The 26,380-nt window shown below is 45.1% G+C and overlaps 1 protein-coding gene, 3 long non-coding RNA genes and 1 pseudogene across 5 annotated transcripts in view; 3 read left to right on the top strand and 2 right to left on the bottom strand.

Moving 5' to 3' along the window:
* LOC135362393 (uncharacterized) overlaps positions 1-2,425 on the top strand; it is a 114,261-nt gene extending 111,836 nt beyond the window's left edge. For both annotated transcript variants that reach the window (XR_010407017.1, XR_010407016.1), the window contains exon 3: positions 2,151-2,425. This is a non-coding gene — a long non-coding RNA (uncharacterized LOC135362393). The remainder of the gene's footprint in view (positions 1-2,150) is intronic.
* Positions 1-26,380, bottom strand: part of PARVA (parvin alpha) — a 177,766-nt gene that overhangs the window by 100,987 nt on the left and 50,399 nt on the right. The gene's annotated exons all lie outside the window — the stretch shown is intronic.
* On the top strand, positions 3,193-11,527 carry LOC129046358 (uncharacterized). The gene is made up of 3 exons (XR_008507496.2): positions 3,193-3,263; positions 10,611-10,650; positions 11,274-11,527. It is a non-coding gene; the product is annotated as an uncharacterized LOC129046358 (long non-coding RNA).
* Positions 19,355-19,500, top strand: LOC123858157 (U2 spliceosomal RNA; annotated as a pseudogene).
* Positions 19,662-26,380, bottom strand: part of LOC129046357 (uncharacterized) — a 56,623-nt gene continuing 49,904 nt past the window's right edge. The window contains exon 2 of the long non-coding RNA XR_010407018.1: positions 19,662-25,931. This is a non-coding gene — a long non-coding RNA (uncharacterized LOC129046357). The remainder of the gene's footprint in view (positions 25,932-26,380) is intronic.

The raw sequence follows: 26,380 nt of genomic DNA, 5'->3' as shown, positions 1-26,380 counted from the left end.
CTGCCCCAATAACAAGGTATCAGTGGGACCTGGATTTCCCAGAGGAAATCAATGTACCCCAACAGATAGGGACCTGTGTGCAGAGCTTGGGGTTCAGCAGTGTGCTCTGGCCTCTCTCTTCCCGCTGGGGGACAAGAGGTATGCCAGAGATCCAAGAGTCGGCCACGCACTGGCTGCATGTTTTAGGAGACCCATGGGGTTTGGTATTTACAAGTTTCACATCTGCGCAACGAACCCTCTCCCTGCCCTTCCTCCTTTTAACAGATTAGCATTTGAGGCATTAAAAATACCACAAAAATAGACACTAGAGATTGTATTCGCTTTTCCCTTCAGCGGGGGTAACTAGATTGATCTTTATGTGAATGGATCTTGATTTTATGGTTGAGTATGTACTGCTACATTTGAGGATTTGAGTAACACACGGAAGGAAGCTCACCACCTGTTAGAACCAGGCACCTGGGCATTCATCGGTCCCATTCAGGACACAAGGAACAGAGACAGAGGACAGACAGAGCGTTCTCCAGACGAAGAATACAGCACCACACTGGAAGCAGCTACCCATCTTGAATGGAGATCTATCTAAAGACGCAGCCAGCATTCACCCTGAGACAATTTACAGAAGACCGGAGTCTAAGCCCTGTTCTGACTCTTCTATTTTTGTGGAAAATCTGGCTACATTTAGACTGTCTGCACCCATAGTAATGCTGCAATCTGCCAAACACCACAGAATACACTTTTACTATAGGAAATCGAGGAACTATACAATTTAAACTTTTATCTGATCCTTATAATTAGACAAAACTAGCTCTCACATGACCGTAATCAGTACGGCCAATATATTTAACATTTTAAATATATTTTAAAATTTTATTTTAACATTTTAAAATATATCTTCTCTCATCACAAAGCGAACATATTTGGTGTTTTAATGATAAAATATTTTATTTATCTTAGACTATTACATTTAATCATCATACAATTGTTGGCACTTTGGGATGTTTCACTGTAGGTGAGATATTTATATCACATAATTGTTGGTAATTTGGGTTGTTTTGGTCTCGCTTAAATATATATCTATATATTTAATTTATATATATATATATATTTAACTTATATTAAAATAAAGATTTATTTAACTAACTAAACAATATTTTTTCCTTAGGACATAGTTCCAAAAGTGGACTTGTTGAGTCAGAGTGGTGGATTGTTTTTGTGATGTTACATATCATCACACTGTTCTCTAGGAGGAAAAAGGAAAGAGAACTTTTAATGCCTTCTGAAATGCATGTATCCACAAAGCCCTGCCCATGTTATATTTTATAGCTTTTGTTTATTTTTGATAATGTGATAGGTGTGATAGAGTAAGTCAAAGTTGTGTTAACCTGAATTTATTAAAATCCCTTGCTGGGATTTGTTTGCAGTGAATGTTTCGCTTGTGTGAATTGTCTACTCATATCTTTGATCATCTGTCCAGTGAAGTCTTGATTGTGCCCTTTAAGCTTTATATAAAACTCCAAAGTGTCTGGGTATTAAGTTTTTAGCTGTTAGGTTTACTGCAACTATTTCCCCAATCTGTTGCTTCTCTTTTCATCTTTTAGTTTTGTTGATTTTCTTTTTTTAAAAAAAAAGTTTTCTCTTTTAAATGCAATTGAACCCGTCAAACTTGGCACTGATAATTTCTTCAATTGCTTCAATAGTCAGAAAATTGTCTTTTCTCAACAATTGGGATAAGTATACCATTAAAAAAAAAAAACTTAGCTCTTTAAACCATCTGGCATTTGTTGTGGTATAGGGATACAGTGACCATATTTTCTGAATCAAAAATTGGAGCATGTGCTCTGACAAGTGCCAGTATTCTTATGGGCAGAATGGGACAGAATATTTGAAATCGAGACTGTCCTGGAAAATTGAGGACATATGGCCCCCGTATGTATGGAGCAAGCTGTTACTTTAAAGGTGCAGTGCCAGGCCCTCTTTTCTCAGCTCCTGTCAACTCTAAGCAACAGAGATTTCTAGCCCGAGGCTCACCTCACCTGAGTCCTGAGCCCAGCCTTACTAGGGCTGGCAGGATGTCCATAGGGTCAGTCCCACTGGAAAAAAAAAGGATCCAGAATTAGTTCTGTTTCTAACCCCTACTGTTGTCCCTCTAGATCCATCTCTTCGTTCCTCTCCCTGCTTCCTGCCCAGGAGTGGCTGCATTAATGGGCACACTTGCCTTCTGCCTTCAGCTGAAGTTCAGTCAATGGGAAGAGCTTCAATGGGAAGAGCTCCAAGAAGACCAGGAGAGAGAGAGGAACTTGGGGTATTTATTTCCTGATTCCTTTGTTGTGGAGTCACCATGACGCAAGGACATAGGCTCTGTCTGCTAAGTGGACCCCCTCATCCCCCTCATACTGTTTTTCCTGTCTCTGGATTTCAGTAACCACTCAGGCCTTGACAAAAACCTCTGCCAGACCCTTCCATGGAAGAAAGGATCTCTCAATTCCCCCCACTGACTATAGGATGGCTCCACCGTGGACAGACCACAGGCACTGCAACCCAGCCGCTCACACCATCTTGCAATCCTGAAGCTCCCATCCTGGTTGTACCCCATCTCAGCTGCTTTCCTTTCCCCCAGGCCAGGGCCAAAGTCTTGGAATGCCTCAAGGTTCACCTAGGCTGGCAACAGCCAGTGACTTCTTTCTTTAGGAGCAACTGGAATGCCAGAGACTATATCATGCCTTTGGGACATTCTGGACTGAGTGTCATTATACATAAAGATGGGATCAGTCATCACAAGCACTAGCTGATAATTATTAGATCTTCCTATTCCTGGTCCCCCACACCTTCATTAGTGGAGTCTCATTTCTTCTTGGCCCTTGAACCTGGGCTTACGGTGCTGTCTGGAGTACCTTGCCATGCCTCCGTTTTCTGCTTTAACCACAGCACTGCCTGATGCCCTACTGCACGTTCCCACTGACAACGTGAATTCCACTTCTGCCAAGTCCATACCACTTGGGGGCAACACCGATACGCCCACTCTCCAGGGAAACCAGAGCAGAGAGAAGGTGAGGAACAGGAAATTCAAACCTGCCTCCCTGTAGCTGCCCCACAGGGCTGGAAGTGACAAGCCCTACATTCAGCTCGACGAGCACCCACGAAGCCAGGCTCGGGACTATCGAACCAGGCTGAAAAGGATGAGGCCAACGGGAATGCGATCAGAGACAGTAAACTTAGGGCAGAGACAACAAGCAAATGGTGATCCACGTGCATGAGAAGATTTGGTAAGGCTCTGAAGGAGAAACAGGGTTCAAGCTATAACTTGAACATAGAGGAGAGGAAGTATGCCTGGAAACAAGATCTTTGGGACAGAAACCAGGAGCCGTGGTGACTATTAAATCACTGTTGGCTGAGGGCATAGAGGAGGGAAAGCCAAGAGTAAACTACACTTGTTCCCATATGACAGCCATTAGGCTGCATCTCTGATTCCTCGGGGCCCAGAACAGGGTTGAGTAAGAGCGGCATCAATAAATGCTATTGGAGGGGGTGCCTGGGTGGCTCAGTCGTTAAGCGTCTGCCTTCGGCTCAGGTCATGATCCCAGGGTCCTGGGATCGAGTCCCACATCAGGCTCCCTGCTCAGCGGGAAGCCTGCTTCTCCCTCTCCCACTCCCCCTGCTTGTGTTCCCTCTCTTGCTGTCTCTCTCTCTCTTAAAAAAAAATAAAAAATAAAAAAATAAATGCTATTGGAATAAAGAAATGAACAAATGCACTTAACTCTGTTATGGCCAAAAGCCAAGGGTTCAGCTCTCTCTCTTTGAATCCTCCATCTGCAGGGGTAAAGTGTCACCCAAGAGAGGAAACAGTTTGGGATAGACATGTTTAAAGAAGTTAAGTCAACAAGCAACGCGGACCAGTTGGATACCACCGTCCAATGGCTAGGGAAACTGCCTTTATTTCATTGAGGCAGCTCCAGGGCAGGCTCTTGTCCCCTCGGGTCCTCAGACTCAAGCTTGGCCTCTGGTTTCTCGGGGAGCCTGGCGAGTAGGCTCATTAGAGCCCAGGTGTTAGGCTGCGCTGTCCAGAGTTCTAACTGGCATAGCTATGTACACCTGAGCAGTGCGGGCTTTCTGTCTTGGGCCCGAGGCTTCTGTCCTGCACAGTGGCTATTCCTTCCTCCCTTTTTAAAGCAGTTTCAAGCTCCTAGTGTTATATTTGTTGGTTTCGAGAACACAATGTTTTCCCCTGCATTTCCTATACCTGTCTGGGGCTCCATGTACCTTTTCTTCAGACATTGACCATCCACCACCCTGGGTGGTGGTCTCAATGTCTTCCTATTAATACCACTAATACAATACAATAGCTTATGTTTGCCTGATGCTTTACAAAGCTTGCCCACACGTCTTCCTTAATTCTATAACCCTGCTAACTAGATATCATTTTCATCAATTGGCACTGAGACTCAATTGTGCCCGGTCCTCCAGCAGCAGCACCAGGCACTACCCGAGGCCTAGGACTCCTTATCTTCATTCACAGCTGCTGCCTCTTTATTTCTTCTGACTCACTGTAAAGAGTAGGATCAAGCAGAGCTGATGCCCTCCTGTCTCTGTTATTGAGCCGGTCCATGCATCAAATAAGGGCACCACTAGCCTACAAGGGGTGAGGCTCCTTCCAACTCTGAGGCTCTCTAGGATTCGATCATCTCACAACCCTTCAACCTGCTGGCAATTTTCCACAAAGTAAGCTTACCTCCGCGAGTCCCCCCCTCCCCCCCCATTTACCACACACTACGCTTGCCGCTCAGCTACTGCTATCTGTGTTTGAAGCTAGGCAGTGACCTGGAGAGCCGTTGCATATCTCCAAGTTCCTACAGCGTTCTGGAAAACTGTCACATTGCACAAACAGAAGAGCTAACAGCAGCAGAGGAAAAAATCACCAAAATGTAACCGTTTTGTGTCCCCCTGCCTCCCTCAGCGGATTGGGTCGGTGACCTCTCTCTGAGTCACAAAAGGCTTTCAAACTTGTTCTGATTTACATCTACAGGAAACAGAGTTTATGTCTTACATTATTCTTTAAAAATTTTTTTTTCATTCCCAAACCACAATTTATTTCCTTCTATATGGAAATTCTTGATAATACCTCAGGACAAAAATATACATACATAATAGCTTTCCAGCTTTATGGTGTGGATTAACCAAAACCACTCATTTCAACAAGAGCCTGAAGGCTTTCAGCCAATTACCTTCAGAATGTATTCTGTGAGATTTAGCTGGGCGGTCCTCGCCTCATCAATTAAGTCATGGGAAAAGGCTCGGGATCACCAATGATCTCACTTGGACAGTGAGCTGCAAGGAAAAGCATTTAAAAAAAAAAAAAGTTTTCTACCAGAGTTTGGAGGCAAAGAGCTATTTTCATTATTTTTGGCATCTGAAGTATGGCAGATGGTCTAATCTTTTACATCTCTATATTCTGAACTCGATTCCAGAGGAAAAATAAAGAACCACAATTTAGCAGAGGTCAGGAAGACAAAGTTTCTAACTGCATCCCCCCACCTCCACTCCCCAAGGCTAGGCCTCTGTGGACCACAGCCATTGCTCTTTGGTTGCAAATGACAGACCCCCCACCCCCGCCTTTTATCCCCTCTTCAAGTTAATTAATTAAAGGCTATTAAAAAATAAATACTGTGGTAGGCAGAATGCTAAAATGGTCCCCCAAGATTCTTTATCCTAATGCTAGGACTGTAAGTATGATGAGATGTTATGCTCTGATAATGTTAGATTACAAGGCAAAAGGAATTTTGCAGATATAATTAAGTTCCTGGTTAGTGGATTTCGAGTCAATCAATAGATTATCCAGGCAAGCCTAGAGCCTAACCTAATCACACAAACCCTTTAAAAGGACAGAGTTTTCTCCTGCTGGTAGCAGAAGAGGAAGTCAGAGAGCTGTGGGAGCAACTGGATGTGGAGGGGGCCACATGGCAAGGAGTTGAGAGGGGCCTCTTGGAGCTGAGAGCAGCCCCTGCCAAAAGCCAACAAGGAAATAGGGACTCAATCCTACAACTGCAAAGAATTGAAGATTGCCAACAAGCTAGAAGGAGTCTGGAAGCGAATTCTTCCCCAGGGCCTCCAGATAAGAGGCCAGTCTCGCCAATACCTTAATTTCAGTCTTGTGAGAGAGACCCTGAGCAGAGAACCCAGCCCACCCGGACTTCTGACCTACAGGACTGTGAGATAATAAACGGGTGTGGCCTGAAGCTGCGAAATTTGTGATAATTTGTCCTGCAGGAGGAAAAAACGAATACAAATCCTCAGACAAGTCAATGAGCAAAACAAATACAAATATATCAGGACACAATGGGAAAGAGAGAAGCCCCCCCAGCCAGCAAAACCTTCTCCTCCCCTTTCAAGGGACACCTGGGCTCTCTCCCCTCAGCTTCTCTTTCTCTTTTTTTTTTTTTTTTAAGATTTTATTTATTTTGAGGGGAGAAAGCACACACACACACACACACATATACACACACCCCCGTGAGTGAGCATGGAGACGGGCAGAGGTCAAGGGAGAGAGAGAATCTTAAGCAGACTCCCTGCTGAGCACAGAGCCCAACTGTGGGCTTGATCTCAGGACCCTGAGATCATGACCTGAGCCAAAATCAAGAATCAGATGCTTAACCAACTGAGCCACCCAGGCGCCCCAGCTCAGCTTGTCTTTTGATCTTGACCAGCTTCCTGTGCTTACATGGGATGAACATGGCTATCAGCCCCAAGCCTGACTGACCCCACATGGCCAGAACCTATCAGCAACCAAGAAAGTCACTATGTCCTTCGTTCAGATTCCTGAGAGAAGCTAGTCGCTGGTCATTCATTCATTCAGCAAGTAATAACTGAGCACATCCAATGTATGAAGGATCATTCTAGGTGCTGTGGGGATGCAACAATGAACAAGATCTATCGCTCACAGGGAGTTCACGTTCTAGTGAAGGGGAGAGACAATGAAAAGGCAAGCAAATACATATGTTACGCCAGCAATGGTAGGTTATAAAGGCAAACAGATCAGGGCAACGGGATAAAGGGAAACAGGAAGTGCTGTTTGTAAATAGGTGGTAAGGCCTGATGGGAAGGGTGGGCATTTAAAGAGATTTGAGTGAAGGAGCAGGATATACAAATACATGGCAGAAGGAACATTCCGGAAGAGGGAACAGAAAGTGAAAAGGCTATGGGATGGAAACTGACTTGGCATGTGTAAAGAGCAAGGAGGCCTGTGGAGCTGGTGTGGAGGAAGCAAGGGGAAATAACAGGAAATGAGGTGGGAGACATGACATGGGCCAACACAAGTAGGGTCTAGAGGCTGTGATAGGGACCTTGGAAAACCACTAGAGTTGACTGCAAGGCAGTGACGGGGACTGGCTGCTCTGGGGTCAGAGACCCAAACAAGGTCTAAAGCATGGCCTCCCAAGCCTGCTCCTTCAGCTAGCTCTCTGGGTGCTGCCATCCCCAAAGAAGGCAAGTCAGGTAGACAACGACTTCATGCCCCCAGTATAGCTAAGACCAACCCTGGTTAATCCAATCATGTTTCAACCACTTCCTAAAGGGGAAGCCTGAGACCAAATCAAGAGTGAAGTCCACAGGCAGTAATGGTAAATGCAGTGAAGATGGTCTGTACAAAACGCTGCTCACAGACAGCAGGGATCTCCTTCCCTTTCTCCTGCCATGTAGTTCTGAAGGAGAATCAGCAGAGTGGTCCCATTTCCCATCCATCCTTATGTCCCAGGAAAGGAAAGTGCATTAGGACACATTCAGCTCAGAAATCAGCAGTTACTGTTCATAAAGTCCCCCTGGGACCGGAACTAGTGGGGGTCTCCTCTGCCACATCCCCAAATCTGTCCTCTCTCCATCCTCTGCCACATCCCCAAATCTGTCCTCTCTCCATCCTAAACAGTCTTACCCATGCAGCCCCTCTCATGAGTTCCTCCCAGAGACATGAGCCACTCAGGCTCCACAGTGCCTACCCCAGCTGCATTCTTCATCAATCGCCTGTGAACTGGCTGAGCCAATCCCTAACTTCAAACTGCCACTTCTCTCCCTTTTCTTCCCATTCTGGTCCACGTTTTCCTAGAATGGATCCAACAAACATTTATGGAGCATCAGCCTCCTGATACCGTGCAAAGCAGGAGGGATTCAAGCTCTGGATTCAAAATCTGATTCTGCCACTGACTAGCTGCCTTCATTGGGGCAAATAACTCCATTTTCTGAGCCTCTTCTAGAAAATGGAGATACCTACCTTGAAAGCGTTTTCAGGGGTTAGGGATAATGTAAGTAAAGTCTGTAGCATGAAGCTGGACACAGAGTAGGCCCTTAGTGGATATCTGCTGAATAAGTGAATAAATTAATGAATGAGAAAGTTTGAAGTATATCTGATGATTGGATATTGATGAAGAAACTATGACGAATGCTTCAGCAGAGATCATGCTACTGTCCTTCCCTCTTTTCTTTTCTTTGCCTCCCTGGCAAACATTTCCCACACAGGCTGCCCAAGTCCAGTTCTGGGCTTCGGCTTCCATGTCTTCTCCACATGTTCTACTCATAACAGATGAATAGTCTCCTCCTTCCCGAAGGATCTTGGATGCCAAGCATGGCCCTGATGCTCCTTTATCTATAAAATATACCCACCTTGCCTTATATCCACCATTCAAGACTACTCTTCCAATTCAATTTGATTTCATGTGAGCAAACCTTCACGGAGCACCTACTGTGTGCAAGGCAATGTGGATATAGAGATGAAAAGGCCATGGTTTCCACACAGAGCTCATATTCTAGTGGGGGAGCCCACCAAGATGGTCAGTTCATACAGTACCACGATGACAGCAGTAGAAATATGTCCACGGGGCAGTGGCAGCATGAGGGCTGATTAGTCTCTGGTGAGGCCTGGGGGTTTGGGGGGGAGGTTGGGAAGAGAAGGCTTCTTGGAGGGAAGGACCCAGGAGGTGAGCTTTGAGAATGTACAGGCTCTTGTCTGGCCGAGGAGGAGAGAGGATACCCTTCCTCAACCTCACTTCTTCCTTCCCAGGGACTTTTACCTTTCTTATTCCTCTAGAAGAGTGTTTATCAAGCAATCTGAAGAAAAGGACCAGTTTCTTTCTTTCTTTTTTTAAATTTCCAAATCATTGTAGACTGATATTTTGCAATATATGATAAAATAAATTATTACCAGAAAATGTTGAAATAACAAAGCGTACACAAATACACGCACATTCATCACACGCTCAGATGCTGCAGCAACATTGAATCGCTATGAAAGTTTCTGTGGTGGTGATGGGAGCACGACAGCATGAGTATGATTAATGCTACTAAACTGTGCCCTTAAACAATGGCCAAAATGGTAAGATTTATGTTGTTATATTTTACCACACAACGAAGTCTCACTTTCATTTTCATAACATCCCAGAGGAAACTTCGGAGTTACTTTTAAGTCATTTTTCCTTTTTTTTCCTTTCAATTGTGTGAAACTATGATTTATAAAAAGAAATATATATTTGGTCTTCATCCCCATTTCTGGCACAGAGCTCCTAAACTCTTGGAATTTCCTAAGTGATAAGAGCAAAGTTCTGATTTTTTTTTTTTTTAAGATTTTATTTATTTATTTGACAGAGAGAGACACAGTGAGAGAGGGAACACAAGCAGGGGGGAGTGGGAGAGGGAGAAGCAGGTTTCCCGCCGAGCAGGGAGCCTGATGCGGGGCTCGATCCCAGGACCCTGGGACCATGACCTGAGCCGAAGACAGACACTTAACGATGGAGCCACCCAGGTGCCCCAAAGTTCTGATATTTTAACAAGCCCCTTTCACCCACACCTGAATTTATATTAATGAAGGGACTTCTGGAAAGCCCCCAAGGATGGGGGCTGGTTGCCAGGGAAATCAACCTGATTAGAGGCTGGCACTTAACCCCACCCCATGACCTCTGGGAGTGGGGAGGGTCTGGAGGTTGAATCAATCACCAGTGGTCAATGATTTAATCAACAGTGCCTTTGTAATAAAATCTCCAAAAGTCCCCAAAAAGGAGAGCTTCCGCTTCAGAGACCTTCCAGTGGGTAAACACAGGGAAGTACTGGGAGAGTGGTGTGCCCAGAGAGAGGGCGTGTAAGCTCTGGGCCCCTTCCCCCCACACCTTGCCCTATGCATCTCTTTCATCTGGCTGGGCCTGGGTTGTTGTGGTTTTTTTTTTTTTTTCTTAAGATTTTATTTATTTGAGAGAGAGAGAGAGAGAGAGGGAGCACAAGCAGGGGAGCGGGAGGGGCAGAGGCGGAGGGAGAAGCAGACTCTCCGCTGAACATGGAGCCTGACACAGGGCTCGATCCCAGGACCCTGGGATCATGACCTGAGCCAGAGGCAGCCACTTAACGGACTGAGCCACCCAGGCACCCCTCTGGGTTATATTCTTAATAAACCAGTAATCTAGTAAGTAAACTGTTTTTCCGATTTCTGTGAGCCACCCTAACAATTAATTGAACTTGAGGAAGGGATCATGGGAGCCTTCAATCTATAGTCGTTCAGTCAGAAACACAGGTGGCATCTAAAGTGGGGGTAAGGGGTGGGGAATGGTCTTGTAGGACTGAGCTTTTTTTTTTTTTTTTTTTAGGACTAAGCTTGTAACCTGCAGGATCTGATGCTATCTCCAGGTAAACACTGTTATAACTGAGCTGAATTGTAGGACATCCGGTCAGTGTCCACTAAGAATATAAAAACTGTCACTAATACTTTTAATCATTTTTTCTTTTAAAATAGTTTGCATTTCCATCTTTTCCTTCTCAACCTAACCCTGTATGTCTTCAAATCAGGTTCTGGTTCCTTCAACAGTCTGTCCAATGCCTCCCTGGCTGCATCCTCCCAATCAAAAATGTCTTCTATATAAGGAAGCTAAACGAATCTTCTTAAAACACTGCTTTGGGGCGCCTGGGTGGCTCAGTTGTTAAGTGTCTGCCTTCGGCTCAGGTCATGATCCCAGGGTCCTGGGATCGAGCCCCGCATTGGGCTCCCCGCTCAGCGGAAAGCCTGCTTCTCCCTCTCCCACTCCCCCTGCTTGTGTTCCCTCTCTCTCTCTCTGTGTCTGTCAAAAAAATAAATAAAATCTTAAAAACAAAACAAAACAAAACACTGCTTCATCGTATTCTCACTCAGAAATATTCAGCGGCTCCCTGGGGCCTCTGGTAACAATTTTAATTTTCCCCACCTCACTTTAGCAGAAGCCTCTGACTATATCACTCATTACTTGCTTTGTACTAACATGACATTTCTGTTCCAGGGAGTCAAAGATTCTCCCAGGCCACTTGTCCCGTCTACTCTGGCCCACACTCATCTCTCCACCCCCAGAACTCCTGCCGTCCAACACAGTGAAACCTGGATGAGAGATGGTTACTGAATGCACAGAGGAGGGGAATGGGCTCTAGCTGCATGGTGTGTGGTTTCAGTCAGTCTGAGAGCAGGGACCACTTCTGCTCATGCTCTCCATTGACTCCTGAACCTAGTGCCATAAAAGAGGTGATTAAGCGATTTCTGATGGGCTGCCGGGTTTGTCAGGCTTATGGTTAGCCTAAGAGAACATGCCTCTATCAGCTCAATCATCCCACTGAATTAAGTCTAGCAAATAATAATATCTTCCTAAAATGTGCATTATCCCTAATCCTGGGAAGAGGAAGATAAAGTTATCTGCTTTGCCAGTGAAAATGCAGAGGTACAGCCAGGAGAGAAGTCAGTTGCTCAAGGTCACACAAGTGGTAAGAGGAGAGCAGGATTTGAAACATAAGGTCTAAATCCAAACTCCACCTGTTTCCACTACACACCCCAACTTTTGAAATGGCAACTCTTCTCCAGGCTCCAGGTACGTCCCATTCATCGTCCCTGACGGCCTATGAGATTGCAAACACCCAACATGGCAGCTCAAACCCTCTGCCCAGCCAGAGCCCACGCGCCCTCACACTGGCTCTTACTGCCCAAATGAACACTTTTCAGTCCTGGGACTCATGCCCATCTTCTCAGAAGCAGACTGCTAGGCACTAGCCAGTCATCTGGGTGTTTCGTTTCCCATCTGTGTTTAATGAGAAAGATGTTTTCAGAAGTGGCCTTTGGTAGAGTTCACCCTCTTCATTTCTTCCCATGTTGTGGGATGAGGGTCTTGCGAGTGAGAGGAGAGGGGGACAGAGGACGGGAACTAAGGGGATAGATAACACTTTTTGGGAAGCAGAAATTAAAGGGAGAGCCAGTGGGGAAAATGAAACAAGGGTTCAGGCGGGGGGAGAGCCGTGGGTGACACCTGTCACAGCTGAGGAAGAAGAGCTCGAACACTCCAAGAAGTGGATGGTTGAAGAGAGACCCTGTGAAATGAAGAAGGAAAACTGGGAAATTGGAGGGTCACAGGTAACCTTCGATGGAGCAATTTCGATAGCAGCAGAAGCCAGATTGCAGTTTGATGCATTCGGGGAAACAAAAAAGCAGCGCTGCCGATGAGCTTCTTTGGTGAAGAAGGGAAGAGAAGGAGCTGACGGAGAAGCAGGGCCAGGGGTGGCACTGAGGGCTGGGGTTATGTTAGAAGCCAGGGGCTTGTCCGGAGTCATTTAGACAGATTAAGTGATTATCTCCAGCAGCTCTTAGCAGGCCCTCGGCAGGGATTGCTCAGTTGGAGCAGAGGAAGAACAAGCGGAGTGGGGGTGCGGGCGGGGGAAGGGGAGGATGCTGGAGAATGTGGCTAGAATCATCCATGACCCACCAGGCTGGGGTGGGAGGGGACTGAGGATCTGGGAGAACAGAGGGTCAGGAGCTGGAGGTCCTTACGTTGAACGACAGAGTGGTAGAAACAGGACATGGAAGGTTGCAGTCAGGGAAGGGAAGTTCAGAGGGCAAGTGTTGGTGATTCCGGACAGGAGCCTGGTGGCAAAGTCAAGTGCAGGAGTAGACAGTACGGTCATGGGAGCAGAGAAGACAGAGGAACTACATGGCTGGGGGACAGACCAGTAGGGGACTACTGCGGGCACCAGGGAGGACAGAAGGAGTGTGTGACGACGCCATGTGCCCAAGTCCTCAGTGAATGCGACACAGGTCCCAGGACTTTGTAACAGATGGCGGTAGGCTAACTGGGCACCTCCGCTTAAAAAGAGGAGAGGCGGGCGCCTGGGTGGCTCAGTCATTAAGCATCTCGGCTCAGGTCACAATCCCAGGGTCCTGGGATCGAGCCCCACATCGGGCTCCCTGCTCAGCGGGGAGCCTGCTTCTCCCTCTCCCACTCCCGCTGCTTGTGTTCCCTCTCTATCAAATAAATAAATAAAATCTTTGAAAACAAAAAACAAAAAACAAAAAAAACACAAGTCCACTGGGGCACCTGGGTGGCTCAGTCAGGCAAGCGTCTGCCTTTGGCTCAGGTCATGATCCCACAGTCCTGGGATGAAGCCCTGCATCGGGATCCCTGCTCAGCGGGAGGCCTGCTTCTCCCTCTCCCACTCCCCCTGCTTGTGTTCCCTCTCCTGCTGTGTCTTTCTCTGTCAAATAAATAAATAAAATAAATAAAATAAATAAATAAATAAATAAATAAATAAATAAATAAATAAATAAATAAGATCTTTAAAAAAAAAGAGAGACAGAGGAGTGGCTTCCAAGGGGTCCTGAAGGACACTGAACTGCAAGGGTGCATGGAAAACCAGAGAAGCTTGGGAAGAAAGCCATGTTCCGGAGACAGGCCGGGGTTTCCAGGAAAAGCTTGTGAGGAATGGGTTAAGGGGTTACGGGTGTCATGTTGGGGGGTTTCTTGACAGTAAAGCCAAGACTCCAGAGGGAGAGCCTGGTGGAAGAGATGACTAGAAGGGCCTGGCAGGAGAAAGGGGGAGCTGAGCCGGATGGGAACGAGAAGAGAGAAAACACAAACAGTCAGAAGAGTGGGCCCCATCTTGTGTCGGGCCCCACACAGAGGGAACACAAGCCAGTAGACCACTCTGAGAAGTGGCGTCCATTTTCCAGAGGCCCCTTGCTACCCGAGTGGCTAATTCTGGCCCTTACTGCCTCCAGACCTGCAAGCAGATGCCCCGTCACCTGACTGGTTCCAGCAAGTGCCACAGAGAAGGACAAGGGGCAAAAGTCAACGTGGGCCTGGCAGCCGTGCACAGAACTGAGGTACAAGGAGAGGGAGTGAGCAAAAACAAAGGGACTTCATTAAACCTAGTTTATTACTTTGGTTGGGGAATATTCCTCTGAGGGTTTAAAAAGGCATAAGTGCCTTTATAATCCTAAAAAGCATGCCGTAAAGGAAAGCACAGGCCTGTCCCAACAAGCTCCCTCTCTGTGCCTGGCCCATTCTGGGTAGCCAGCTCGTCTGTAAAGCTCACAAATACATTCTGGAGAATAACGAGGGCCTAGTTCTAATTAATCTGGCCCAGCCCTCAGCTGAGATAGCGATCAAAGCAACGGGAATGCAGAATTTATCCGCGCTCCTCGGGCTGCAAAATGCCCCCCACTTCTCTCCTGCAGGGAACGTAGGGCTGCGGAAGGGCTCCATGGCAGTGTGTTGGCCTTGCCCCCCTGCCTTTCAAAACAGGATGGAAAAACTGCTTACGTGGTCTGATATTTTCACTGGAGGGCACTTGGAAAATCAGCATTGGAGGGCAGCCTGCACACGCGTCTCGAGGCCAATCGTGGCTTTACGAGGTCGTAGAGCAGAGGGCGATGGTGCTCAGACCCACGCCATCGAGGTAAGGCAAGCTAGCTTTCGGCCCGCCTCCCATTTCTCTCTTTATTTTTATCTGCAGGATCAGGAGTGTTGGAGAGAAAAGAGGAGGCCTGGTAACAACAGCTTCCCCGTCATTCTTGGTTACTTACATCTGTGGTCAATTTTCCACACTTTATTCCATAAAAGGTAAACGAGGCACGGTGCTTGCAACAGGATAATCTAAACAATATGAACCATGTTACTGTTCAAGACCATCTGGTTGATCATGCTCAGCCACAGACTTTTAACTCCTTGAGGTAAGAAAGATGCCAAGCCCGGAGTGGCAAGGCCCTCTTCTGGTCTTTTCCTCCAGAATCTTTTCCTCCCTCCTCAAGTCAATTAAAACAAGGATCTCTACGGTTTCTGCCAGGCCTAATATTCTAGGCTGGCTGCTGGTGAAACTCTGTGTGCTTTGTGAATGAGCAACTCGCAAAAGGCTTCTACCAAATGCCTCTTCTCCTCTTTCTCTTTAAAAGGAAACATTAAAAGCTTTAAAAAAAAAAAAAAAAAAAAAAAAAAGCCCTACACACAACCCAAACTAAAACACTCTCAAGTGCTGGGGTTGTTTCCTTCATTTCTGACTCTCCTACTTAAAGCCGAGGGATCATTTACATAATTTTAATTTTAAAAAGCAACTGACACCAGTGAAGATACAGTAAAGCTCATGCTTTGCTTTTATTTGGGCTTACACATTTTCTGGCCATCTGTTATTCAAGAAAGTTGCAAACTCAAATAAGAGATGGGAAAAAATTGGAAATCAGATGGTGTTTTTCATCCTTTGGGTGGGGAGCTAATGATAAGAGATTCCAGGAAAGTTTCAAATGGGTAAGGTCATCACAAAAATGAGACTTGGCCTCCCTCTTAAGGTGCAGCTTTCCCACCTGCAGAAGGAATTCAGCATTTGACCCAGAGGTTCAAGGGCATTTTATTCTTCAAGTGGGTCATTAAGAACTCTAGCTTTCCCTAGCAACCTCGAAGGGTATTAAAACCATCAAAACGGGGCGCCTGGGTGGCTCAGTTGGTTAAGCGACTGCCTTCGGCTCAGGTCATGATCCTGGAGTCCCGGGATCGAGTCCCGCATCAGGCTCCCTGCTCAGCGGGGAGTCTGCTTCTCCCTCTGACCCTCCCCCCTCTCATGTACTCCCTCTCTCTCATTCTCTCTCTCTCAAATAAAAATAAATAAAATCTTAAAAAAAAACCCAAAAAAACCCATCAAAACAATTCAATTTCATACACCTTTTAATATTTTAAACCCTGCCTTGCAGTATTCCAGCACAGAAGCACCTTGCAGCATCACGACTACAACAGAGCCCTCATTTCTGACCACGATCTCCTTTTTGTGTAGCCACAGGTCAGAGATAAGCAGTCAGTTTTCTGGAAAAAGGTTTTCAGAGGTCAGAGTAGAAAAGCTCAAACACAATGGCCATGCCAGGCTTCAACAATAATGTCTAAAACCAACAATGCTAGAACTACTATGAATTCCCTCTTCAAACAACATTCTGGAAAATCTTGATATGAATAGAAGACGACATAAAAGCCCAAGGGATAGCCAAGTTGGCAAAACATACACAGGATAGAATGTGGCTCTTAGTGCATCCAACCCCTTCCCATCTCATGGCCAGGATGAAGCAGTTGTGTTATTTTTTTGCTTTGTTCTGTTGACCTGTCAAACCTTCTGCAACATCCCTCCTTCCTCCCTCATCCACCTTGCAGGCTGGCTGCTCTGGATGCAGAGTACTGAGCTGAAGGAGTTAACGGTCACCCAGGCAGCCCTTGGGAGACAAGGCTTCATATCCCATGATCATAAATCTCTTTCAAGGCAAGTTGGAATCGGGACTCGATTTTACAACAGCTCCTAAAATTCAGCATTCATCTTCAATTAGATCAAATGACATTCACATCTATTTATACTCTCTTCATTTCCCAACACATTTATCTCATGAAATGACAACTGGAGAACCCTCCTGTCCTAAACATGCACAGTATTTTTAAAAAGAGTTACTGAACAAGGTTGAAAAATTAGTCAATAGGCCTCTTACTGGAATTCACTTCTTAAATTCTTAAACATCTGTGAGCAAAGTTCTTTAAAGCAACAGGCGAGAACGAAAATGAGGAAGGAAAAACAACAACAAAAAAACAACCCACGACCTAATTACTTGCCTTCAGTAGTAATTCCACAACCCAAAGCAAAGTAGGAAACATTTCATGGCTGCGCAACACATGATTTTATTATGATTGGATACTGATCACACTACAGTTCTTTCGCAGAATCCTTTCCCTTCCACCTCTTTTATGATTTGGGTCAAAAGGCAGGAGACCCGATGTAAACTAGTCCCCGGACCCCTGTGAGGGCCAGGGCTGTTGCCGGAACAAGGTAGCCAACAACTTATTCCCAGCTGGGTTTGGAGGAGCACTTGGGTTCAGAACCCATAGCAGAAGAGGAGGGAAAGTCCCCGTGGGCGAGTGAGGCACTGTGACAGAGCGCTGATAGCAGAGAGAGTCACGAGAGTCAGGGAGGTGGGGAGAGGGTGAGGTGGGGCGCGGGGTGGCACGGGGTTTGGGACACAGGCACGGTGAGGCCCAGGCGGGCAGAGGGTCAACGTTTGGGAGGTCTAACGGGTGGTAAGGCCCCGGTGGGTGGGGCTGGGGGTGTGTTGGTGCAAGTGAGAGCACCCAGGGTTTTAAAGGAACTGGGATGTGGGGGGAAGTGAGTGAAGCTACCTCCAAACTGGTCGTGGACTGGCGTGAGCAGAATCATTGGATTCTGAAAACGCTTGCTGGATTCCAAGCTGCTGAGTTCTTCTCTATTAAAAACAAAATGGGTCCTGCGGCCAGGAGGTGGGTCTCAGCCTTCTGGCTGGGATCTGGAGGTGGGGGCTGAGCACACGGGGTGTTTTGTGGCTCAAACCCTGTAACTGAGAGGATGCAGGCAGGGGCACAGTCCAAATACTTAACAACGGGCAGAATCTGGGCACTGTCCCGTCCATTGTGGGAGCAGATCTGGAGGCACCTGCTGTTGCCAGACTGGGGGGGTTGGGGTGGGCAGCAGGGCTGGGGAGGGGCAAGGTAGCCTGAAGGAGGTGACGGGGCACTGGCCGGATGGGAGATCAGCTGTTTACCAACCAGGGCAAAAATAAACTTCTGTGAGTCAGCCTGGGGAGTGGGGCAGACAGGTTATTCCAGCCTCCCACTTGGCCGCTTTTCCCCATCTGTGTGAAAGGGTTATTGCTTAAGAAAGGAAAATCAGGCCGAGGGTGGAGCCAGGGGGAGCTTGTTTATGTCAAATTTCTCAATAAAAGTTTGCTTTGCCAATAAAAGTTTGCGTTTGTGATAGTAGGAATTGTGTCTCTTTGTTCTTGTGCGCGGAAGGTCGTGAACTTCTCCAACCCGTCAGGCAGGTTCGGGTTTCTTTAAGGAGGCGGTCAGGAGGGAGTTTTTGAAGAACACTTCGGGGAAACTAGGCCAAGTGCTCTGTTTATAATTGTCCTCTGTCACCGCCACAGTTTTTGTCTTTAAAGAAAGATACCATGGAAAGAAGTGTGAAATGTGCAGTTCTAGGGAATCCGTGGAACCTCACGAGGAGCAGGGAGCCCTGCGGCTGAGGGGTCAGGACTCCCTGCAGCAAGCGTGGGGTCAGACTCTGGAAGGCAAGGAGCCCCAGCGTGACGTTTTCTGCTGGAGGCAGCCTGGGCCACTGAGCCCTGAGCGTCTGGGAGGGGCAAGGTGAAGAAAAGAGGAGACACTCACCCTCATTAGGAAGGAAGCCGGCTCCTACCAGCTCTCTCCATTATGAAATCGTAAGAATTCATTGGGCTGGTGGTTAGAAACAACCATGATTAAAATTTAAAACATAAACTTATAATTAAATACATTATGCTTAAAAACAGAGGTAATAAATACTCAGACTCGTCACTTATTTTATCCACGCCCTTGAGATTATTTACATTTGCAGTCTCTATATGGTAGAAATACCACATAATGGTGTGCTATTGTCCCTCTCTCTCCAATTCCACATTCAAGGATCTCACAAAATTGGCCACAGTGGGGGTATGTGCACTTTGGAAATCGGCAAACGTTACAAGTCAGTGCTTGATTTCTTGTTTTGTCGATTATCTAGAGTTAAGAAAGTGATGGAAGAAATGTCAATAATGCAGATTAAACTTAAAAGTGAGTCACATCTAAAGTCATTACATTGTGAATAGTGTTCTTTAAAAAAAAAAAAAGAGGAAAATGCTCTCCTAGTATTCGAAAACTCTTATCTGATTCAGCAAAGATGTTCATGTCTTAGTGAATGAGTAAGTTCTGACATACTTAATGCTGAAGCGGAAAGAGGTTTCAGTTTAATGAATATGCACAAGGGTGAAAAATAGGTTAGCAAATCACATTATCTGACTTAATAACAATGAATGTATTGGGAAAGAGTGGATTGGGATGAAATTCTACTGAAATGGTTGAATTGTACCCACAAGTCAGCTGTGAACACAAGAGCTCAACAAAAATAAAAAAAAATTCTGTGGCAACCGACTGGCTTATGGAGTTTACAAGGAAGTATTGGACATCTTATTATTATTTGTGAATTTTGTGCTACAGATCCTTCATATCAGAAAAATTTACATTTATATATGCATTTACACATCGCTTCTCGGCCTTTTGGCTAAGATCAAGTGTATATATGCATTTACACACATACTTTTTTTCCTGGAGAGCTGGTTGTTAAATATTTAGCAGCACCCAACTGAATGAGGGTGTCTGCAAACGCCTCCCCTGCTTGGGGAGGGGTTTTGTTCTCCCCATTCCCACTGTCACAGGGTTAAAGGGTTAGCACTTTTCCCAAACTCTGAACCTGATTCTGGATTAATACATGTCACACTCTCCCTACCAATCCACATAATTTATTCCTCCCCCAAATTCCTGAAGCTCCCTCTGTTTTTCACTCACATGGTACTTCACAAATGCTACCTCTGCACGAGCTTTTCAATTTATAACATTTTTTATTTACGCCCCCTCTCGTTTTAGGTCTCAGAGGCTTTTTCCATGCCTTTTAAAGGTGCCTGCAGGGCACAGGTGCTCAGAAATGTATTCATTCAGTTAGTCAATAGGTCACCATACGCTCATGGACTCTGACATGTGCACTAGACACTTGGTCAAGCCAGAGATTTGGAGACACGTGGACAGTTGCCTGTCCTCAAGGATCTCACAGCCTCCTGATGATGACGGAAATGGTTATATGAGGGTGGTCAGGCTTTGCTAAGGACCAAATATGCACCAGGTGCTACATCTAGGACTTCGCATATAATGTCTAGACATACCAGTATGTGTGGACATGTGGCTGACTAGCCAAAGACGTTAACTGGAGATTGTACCTTGGTCATCAGAGTTCCCAGGACCCAGCTCTGTCCTGTCTTAGTAATGCCAAATGTCCACGAATGAGTGGCCTCGTATTAGCATCTAGTTATCCACCCCCTCTGTTTCTTTCCTTCCTCCCGCTCACCTTGCTAACCTTCCTTCCTTTCCAATGAGGAACAGTCTACGGAAAAGGAAACTGTGGTGACCCGAACCTGGTATGCACAAGCCGGACTGCTTTCCTAAGGTTTGTAACCTGGCCGTGCCTAATGCACACGGCCTGACACCCCACCCGTGCTGACGTCTCTGCTCACCTTCCGTGCCACTCTGCAAATATCCCAATGCCCTCACAGAGGGCACTTGGTACCCTTGTAAAGGGCCGCTCGCCCACTAAAGGAGCTCACATAGGCGGGTCGTGAGCCCTGTCCTAGGTTTTCCACGGCTGGGGAGACTTCTCCCGGGAGGAGGGAGTACTGAAGAAGGCGGGCAAGAGGTGGGAATGGCAGCCACACTTGGCTACCCTCTCCCGCTCTCGTCACTCTTTGAGCTTCTGGGACACACACTGAGACTGGACCCAGTCCTGGTCCCTGGAAACCAGCATCAGGTCTCCTCCCATCTCCCCTGGATAACCTGATGGAGGTGTACTTCTCACGCCTGTCATTCACCTTTTCTCAAGAGAATACAGTTCACAACATGGCAGCTGTATTTGAGGTTTTCACCTAAAATCTTACAAGCTCAATTCACCCACAAATGCTCCACTCTGACTTTATTTGGCCCACTAGGTGATCCACATCAGTTTCCAGAGAATTCTTTCTTATGTCTTCACGCTCCAAAACTTGCTTGTTGAAAATGTGTCTGTTAGGGTAGAAACCATTTCTAGAGCAGATTAAACCCTCCCCTGCTCTCTTCAATAGAAAAGGCTGCACAGAACGTAACCTTTGCTTCTAGTACCGTGAGGCCATCTGTCCTGCTGGTCATTGTGGATTTGGGCTAAAACAACCACGGGTTCATGGTGATAGTTTCATTTTTCTATTTTGGGGAGGGATTTGAACAGGGTCAGGAGGATTGGTCAGACTTCAGCAGGCAGGGAGAGGAGGGGAGGAGAGGAAAAGAGTGGGCAGCAGATCCCATATCTGCTACGACACTAAATTGTGAACCAACTTCATTATCTATTTACTCACTAGTTTAGTTATCTGTTTCGGCTTGGTTAGCTAATTTAGCAAGGAGTTATAAACAATATTCCATACAAATGACACATTTCTTTTAGAATAATTGCATTTCCTTTCTCAGTTCTTCTTTTCTTCCCACTGTATCAATTAAGGAAAAGCTTGTTTATTAGTCTGATTTGCATTTCATTTCTGATCCTATTTTTATTTGCTTTTCACGCGGTGCTTTTGCTGATTACTTTCTTTTATAAATTTCAAATTCTTTAAAATGAGACTTTAAAGACTTTTTTTAAATGTCTAAATAAATCATACCTATTTATTCCCACGTTATCATGTTTCCCTTTCTCCATCTGGGCCCCACCCCAGAATATCGGTTTCTCTCCAGTTACAGAGCACCCCCAGTCTAAGGTACGACCTCTTACCTGCACTGCTGAAAGAGACCCCGAATTTATCAGCCTGCACCTACGCTGCCCAACTCCACAAGCCACGCAGTGGCCAAGTGATGCTGTGGCAAGGCCACCCAGTGGTCAGAGCTTGGGCTCTGGAGGCCCAGGACAACTGGTTACATACTGGCCCCTTTACAAATGTGCTTGTGACTCCAGGCTAGTTGCTTAACATCTCTGGGCCTTGGTTTCCTCAACTGGAAAATGTGCATATTAAAAGTACCTATATCATATGGATGTTCTCTGCATTAAATAAGATAACATATGTATTTTGCTTGGAGCAATACTAGGCACATATATTGGCTTAGAAAAATCTCTTAAAATGGACATCAGATTGCTTAAAGCTGGTTAAAAATCCAAATGCCCAATCCAGCACCATAAGGGCGCTTTGGATCTGGACCTGCCTCAACCCATGTCAATTCCCCCCAACTTATTTACCATGCTCTACTCATACACTGGCCTGTGGTTGTTTCTCAAACCCACAGAGCTCTTTCACACCTCAGGGCCTTTGTACATGCTCTTCCCTCTACCTGGCTTCTTCATTCATATTAATGTAATGTAATCCATCCTTCAGCTCTCGCCTTAAATGTCACTTCCTAATCTGAGGCCCCACCCAGCCAGCCGGGTTAACTTCATCCATATCCTTCTCTTTCCTTTGTAGTACTTAGCACAATTTCTTACGACATCTTTATTTGGTGGTATACTTATTTAATACCAATCTCCCCTACTGGACTGTGGACACCATGAAGCCAGAGGCCATGTTTATTTTGTTCAACCCTGATTCTCCCACCTGTGGCACGTGGGAAGGAGGGCATAACTCAGCAGTTACCTGTTGAGTGTGAGGGAACAAGGGGCTGAATTCAATCGGGAAGATGAGTATGGTCCTTTATGGAAACTCTTTTGCCTGTTTCTCCAAATAGGTTATACTAGTTTACAAAAGCTCTAAATCCTGCCCATGGCCAGAGATTTTGTTAGTTTTCCTGGTAATAGAGTAAGAATCGCTAATATATCAAGACACTTGTTCAGTAAGTATCTCTGAATGTCTGCCACATACTTAGCGCTATATACTGGCCCGTGTCTGCTGAACAAAAGAAATGAGAGACCTGAAATCTACCTTCACTCCTATCCCTACAGGGACCTTAGACACAGGAGAGGTACATAATAACACAAAAGATAATTAGATGATACAAGGCTGTGAATAGTTATTTGCCAAAAAGAATGACATGCTCAAGGAATACATTAAGATGAGAGCAGAAAGAAATCACTTGGAAAATCACAAAGACAGGAACTTTGGGTGGGTCCTCAGGGTGAATGAGAGGGGGAAAAGGGCATTCTCTGCAAGAGAAACTCATACTTGGGATGACGGAATGTGGTCACTGTACTGGAGCTGGGGCGTATGTGAGAGGACTGACCTGGTGGTCAAGCTGGGGAGTACAACAGGGGGACACTGAGGGGTAGGAGAGAGCCTTGAAGAATCCTGTGAAAGGGGCTATGAAAGCCTCATTCTTTTCAATAGCCAATATTATGTTCATCTTGCCATACAGCATTTTGCCCTGTGTTTCACAGGAGAGGTTTACATTCGACGGTGCTTACTGAACTAATTATGTTGAATAAAAAAATAAAAAAGTTCTGTCCCCTCCATACATTTCTAAAAGAAGCCCCTAATGGGTTCTCCAGAGAACATCTATAAATTTTCAAATATCAGTTACATAAAAGGTTTCAGAATACAAGATTGTTTATCATATAAGTCATATTAGGGAGTAAATAAGATCTTGATCTAAAACACCTGAGGACAACACTGAGCGAGAGAGAATGCTAGGACTACCCTGTACAAGAATATAGTTTAATAAACCATAAATAATTTCCTATAGACAAAGGGGAAATGTTTAAAAAATAAACAAGCGTAAGCTATTTTACAAAGACAGAACCAGCACTAGATGGGGGAAATTATTAGGACAGTTCAATGCTTTCATGTAAAAAAAAAAAAAAAAATCAATTTTTAAATCTAAGAATTCTATTGGTGGATGCTGAGAAGGCCATCATTAACATTCAATGTTAATTATTTAAAAGAAGTCTTCAAAATAGGAAGAGGAGATGGATACCTTAAGATAAAAAAAGATCACAGATTTAAATCTGAGTTTCAAGATTATTCTTTTGTAAAAAAAAAAAAAGATTTATTTATTTGAGAGAGAGAGCGAGCACAAGCAGACGGGGCAGAGGGAGAGGGAGAAAGAGAATCCTCCAGCAGACTCTGCACCAAGTGCTGAGCCCGACAGGGGGCTCCCTCGCACGCCCCTGAGGTCACGACCTGCACCAAAACCCAAGAGTCGGACACTTAACCGACTGTGCCACCCAGGCACCCCTCACTATTATTCTTCATGTGGAAATGGTAGATTAGTGCTGTGCCTTAACACTTTCTGCAATGATGGAGTATTTATTTGTGCTGTCCCATGCAGTCATAACAAGTCATGTGTGTCTACTGCGCACTCAGATGTGGCTAATGTGACAGAGGAACTGAATTTTTTACTTTATTTAACTTTTAATTTATTTAAATTTAAATGGCCATGAGCAGCCATGGCTGCAAACACAGGCAGAAGCCTAAGATGCCCTTCTCAGCACTCCCACTGGAGCGAGTATTAAACAATATTGCAAGACAAGATGGAAAAGAACTGCAGAATAAATATAGGAAGGCAGAATTAGAACTATCACGTTTTTGCAGGTGATACGAGAGAGCAAATAGAAAATGCAAGATCAACCAAATGCATACCATTGATGTAAAGCGAGAAAAGGCAACGAAAAATGGTGCTATGCCCAATACTGAAACAAAGGAAATACTTGAGAATTTATGTATCTAGGTGCAGAAGATATCTAGTGAAGTAAAAATGATAAAAATCATAGTAGGAAAAATAAAAGAATACCTAAACAAAGTTATATCCACTCCTCCTCACTTAGAAAATTTAGAGTAATATCAGTAACATTAGTCCATAAAAAAATAGAGTAACATAAGAACAACTGAAGTCCTGCCAGAATGTTCTAGAATGTAATAAATCACTAGCAAAATTAATAAGGAAAAATAAATACATAATAATACCAAAGAAGATTGTTGGAGGGTATAATAATTAAATTTAAGGATATATTATAAAGTGATCTTCATCAAGACTGAATTTTGCTGGATCAAAGCCAGAACAAAGACTAATCAAACAGTGATTCCAGAGATGGATTTAAGCACCGATAAGTCCTTGGGATACAGCAAACAAAACAAAGAATCACAGTGATGAATGAAAGAATCACTCTTTAATAAATGTTAATGGAACAATCTGGTATCACTATGAAGAAAAGTAGATCGTATTCGTAACTCACCAAACACGATAATACTTTCCAAATTGGTCAATGAACTAATTAAACACAGAGAGCACTGAAAAAAAATTATGCATTTATGTCGGCTGTAGCAGAGAGAGAAATCCATGCCTACTGAAAAACAAAATAGTATCCTAAGACTAGAGAAAGGTGAATTCAAATATTTTAAAGTCTAGGGGCGCCTGGGTGGCTCAGTCGTTAAGTGTCTGCCTTCGGCTCAGGTCATGATCCCAGGGTCCTGGGATCGAGCCCCGCATCGGGCTTCTTGCTCCGTGGGAAGCCTGCTTCTCCCTCTCCCACTCCCCCTGTCTGTGTTCCCTCTCTCACTGTGTCTCTCTTTGTCAAATAAATAAAATCTTAAAAATATATATATATTTTAAAGTCTACTTAAAGTCTCCTTAATAAAAAGTAACAAACACAAAGGGGCAAAAGGAAGTTCGAAGTTATGACACAGACAATGGGTAAATATTTAAGATCCAAAAGTAGGAATGAAATCTTACATTGTGATATAAACATACACTGCCATCAGCAATGAGAACACACTTGACCGAGAGCAAAGGGACAGAGGAAAAAGAGAGAGAGAGAGAAGGAATGTCAGTAAGTCACAGCCCTATGCCAGACACTTTATATATCTGCACATGCACACTGGGAACCATACCGGATAAACCAGCACCTGGGAAGGGGTTCAGTCTCACTACTAAAGAAATAGGAATTAAAATAACCGAATACCTACTTGAAAACAATGTAAGAGACCACGATTAGGCAACATTGGCAGAGCTGACGGGAACACGCGTACTTAGCCACTGCTAGGACCACTGCAAATGACCCCAGGGTTTCCGCAGGCTTTCTGACAGCGTGGAACAAGAACCATAAACCTTTGGATCCTTAATTCCTCTTGGGGACTACATCCCAAGGAAATACACAAGAGGAAAAGAGAGACAAAAAAAAGAAAGAAAAGTAAGAAATGTGAACAAAGTTTCTAACAGCAGATTAAGAAGAACCAATATCAAATCGGTTTAAATGTCCAACCATAGGGGAGCAGGTTAAGTAAATTTGGTGTAGCGATTCATTGCGATTCTATGAAGTTATTAAACACTGTAAGTGAGTAGTAGATCTATGGATGGAGAGGTAAATATGGAACAATTTTTTTTTTAAAGATTTTATTTATTTATTTGACAGAGAGAGAGACAGCGAGAGAGGGAACACAAGCAGGGGGAGTGGGAGAGGGAGAAGCAGGCTTCCTGCGGAGCAGGGAGCCTGATGTGGGGCTTGATCCCAGGACCCTGGGATCATGACCTGAGCCGAAGGCAGACGCTTAACGACTGAGCCACCCAGGTGCCCCAATATGGAA

Source organism: Mirounga angustirostris, unplaced genomic scaffold (genome assembly GCF_029215605.1).
Source record: "Mirounga angustirostris isolate CCGP_5_RB_7025 unplaced genomic scaffold, mMirAng1.0.hap1 SCAF_13, whole genome shotgun sequence".
NCBI lineage: Eukaryota > Metazoa > Chordata > Mammalia > Carnivora > Phocidae > Mirounga > Mirounga angustirostris.
Note: the sequence above shows the minus strand (reverse complement) of the source record. Positions and strands in the feature narration are given on the sequence as shown.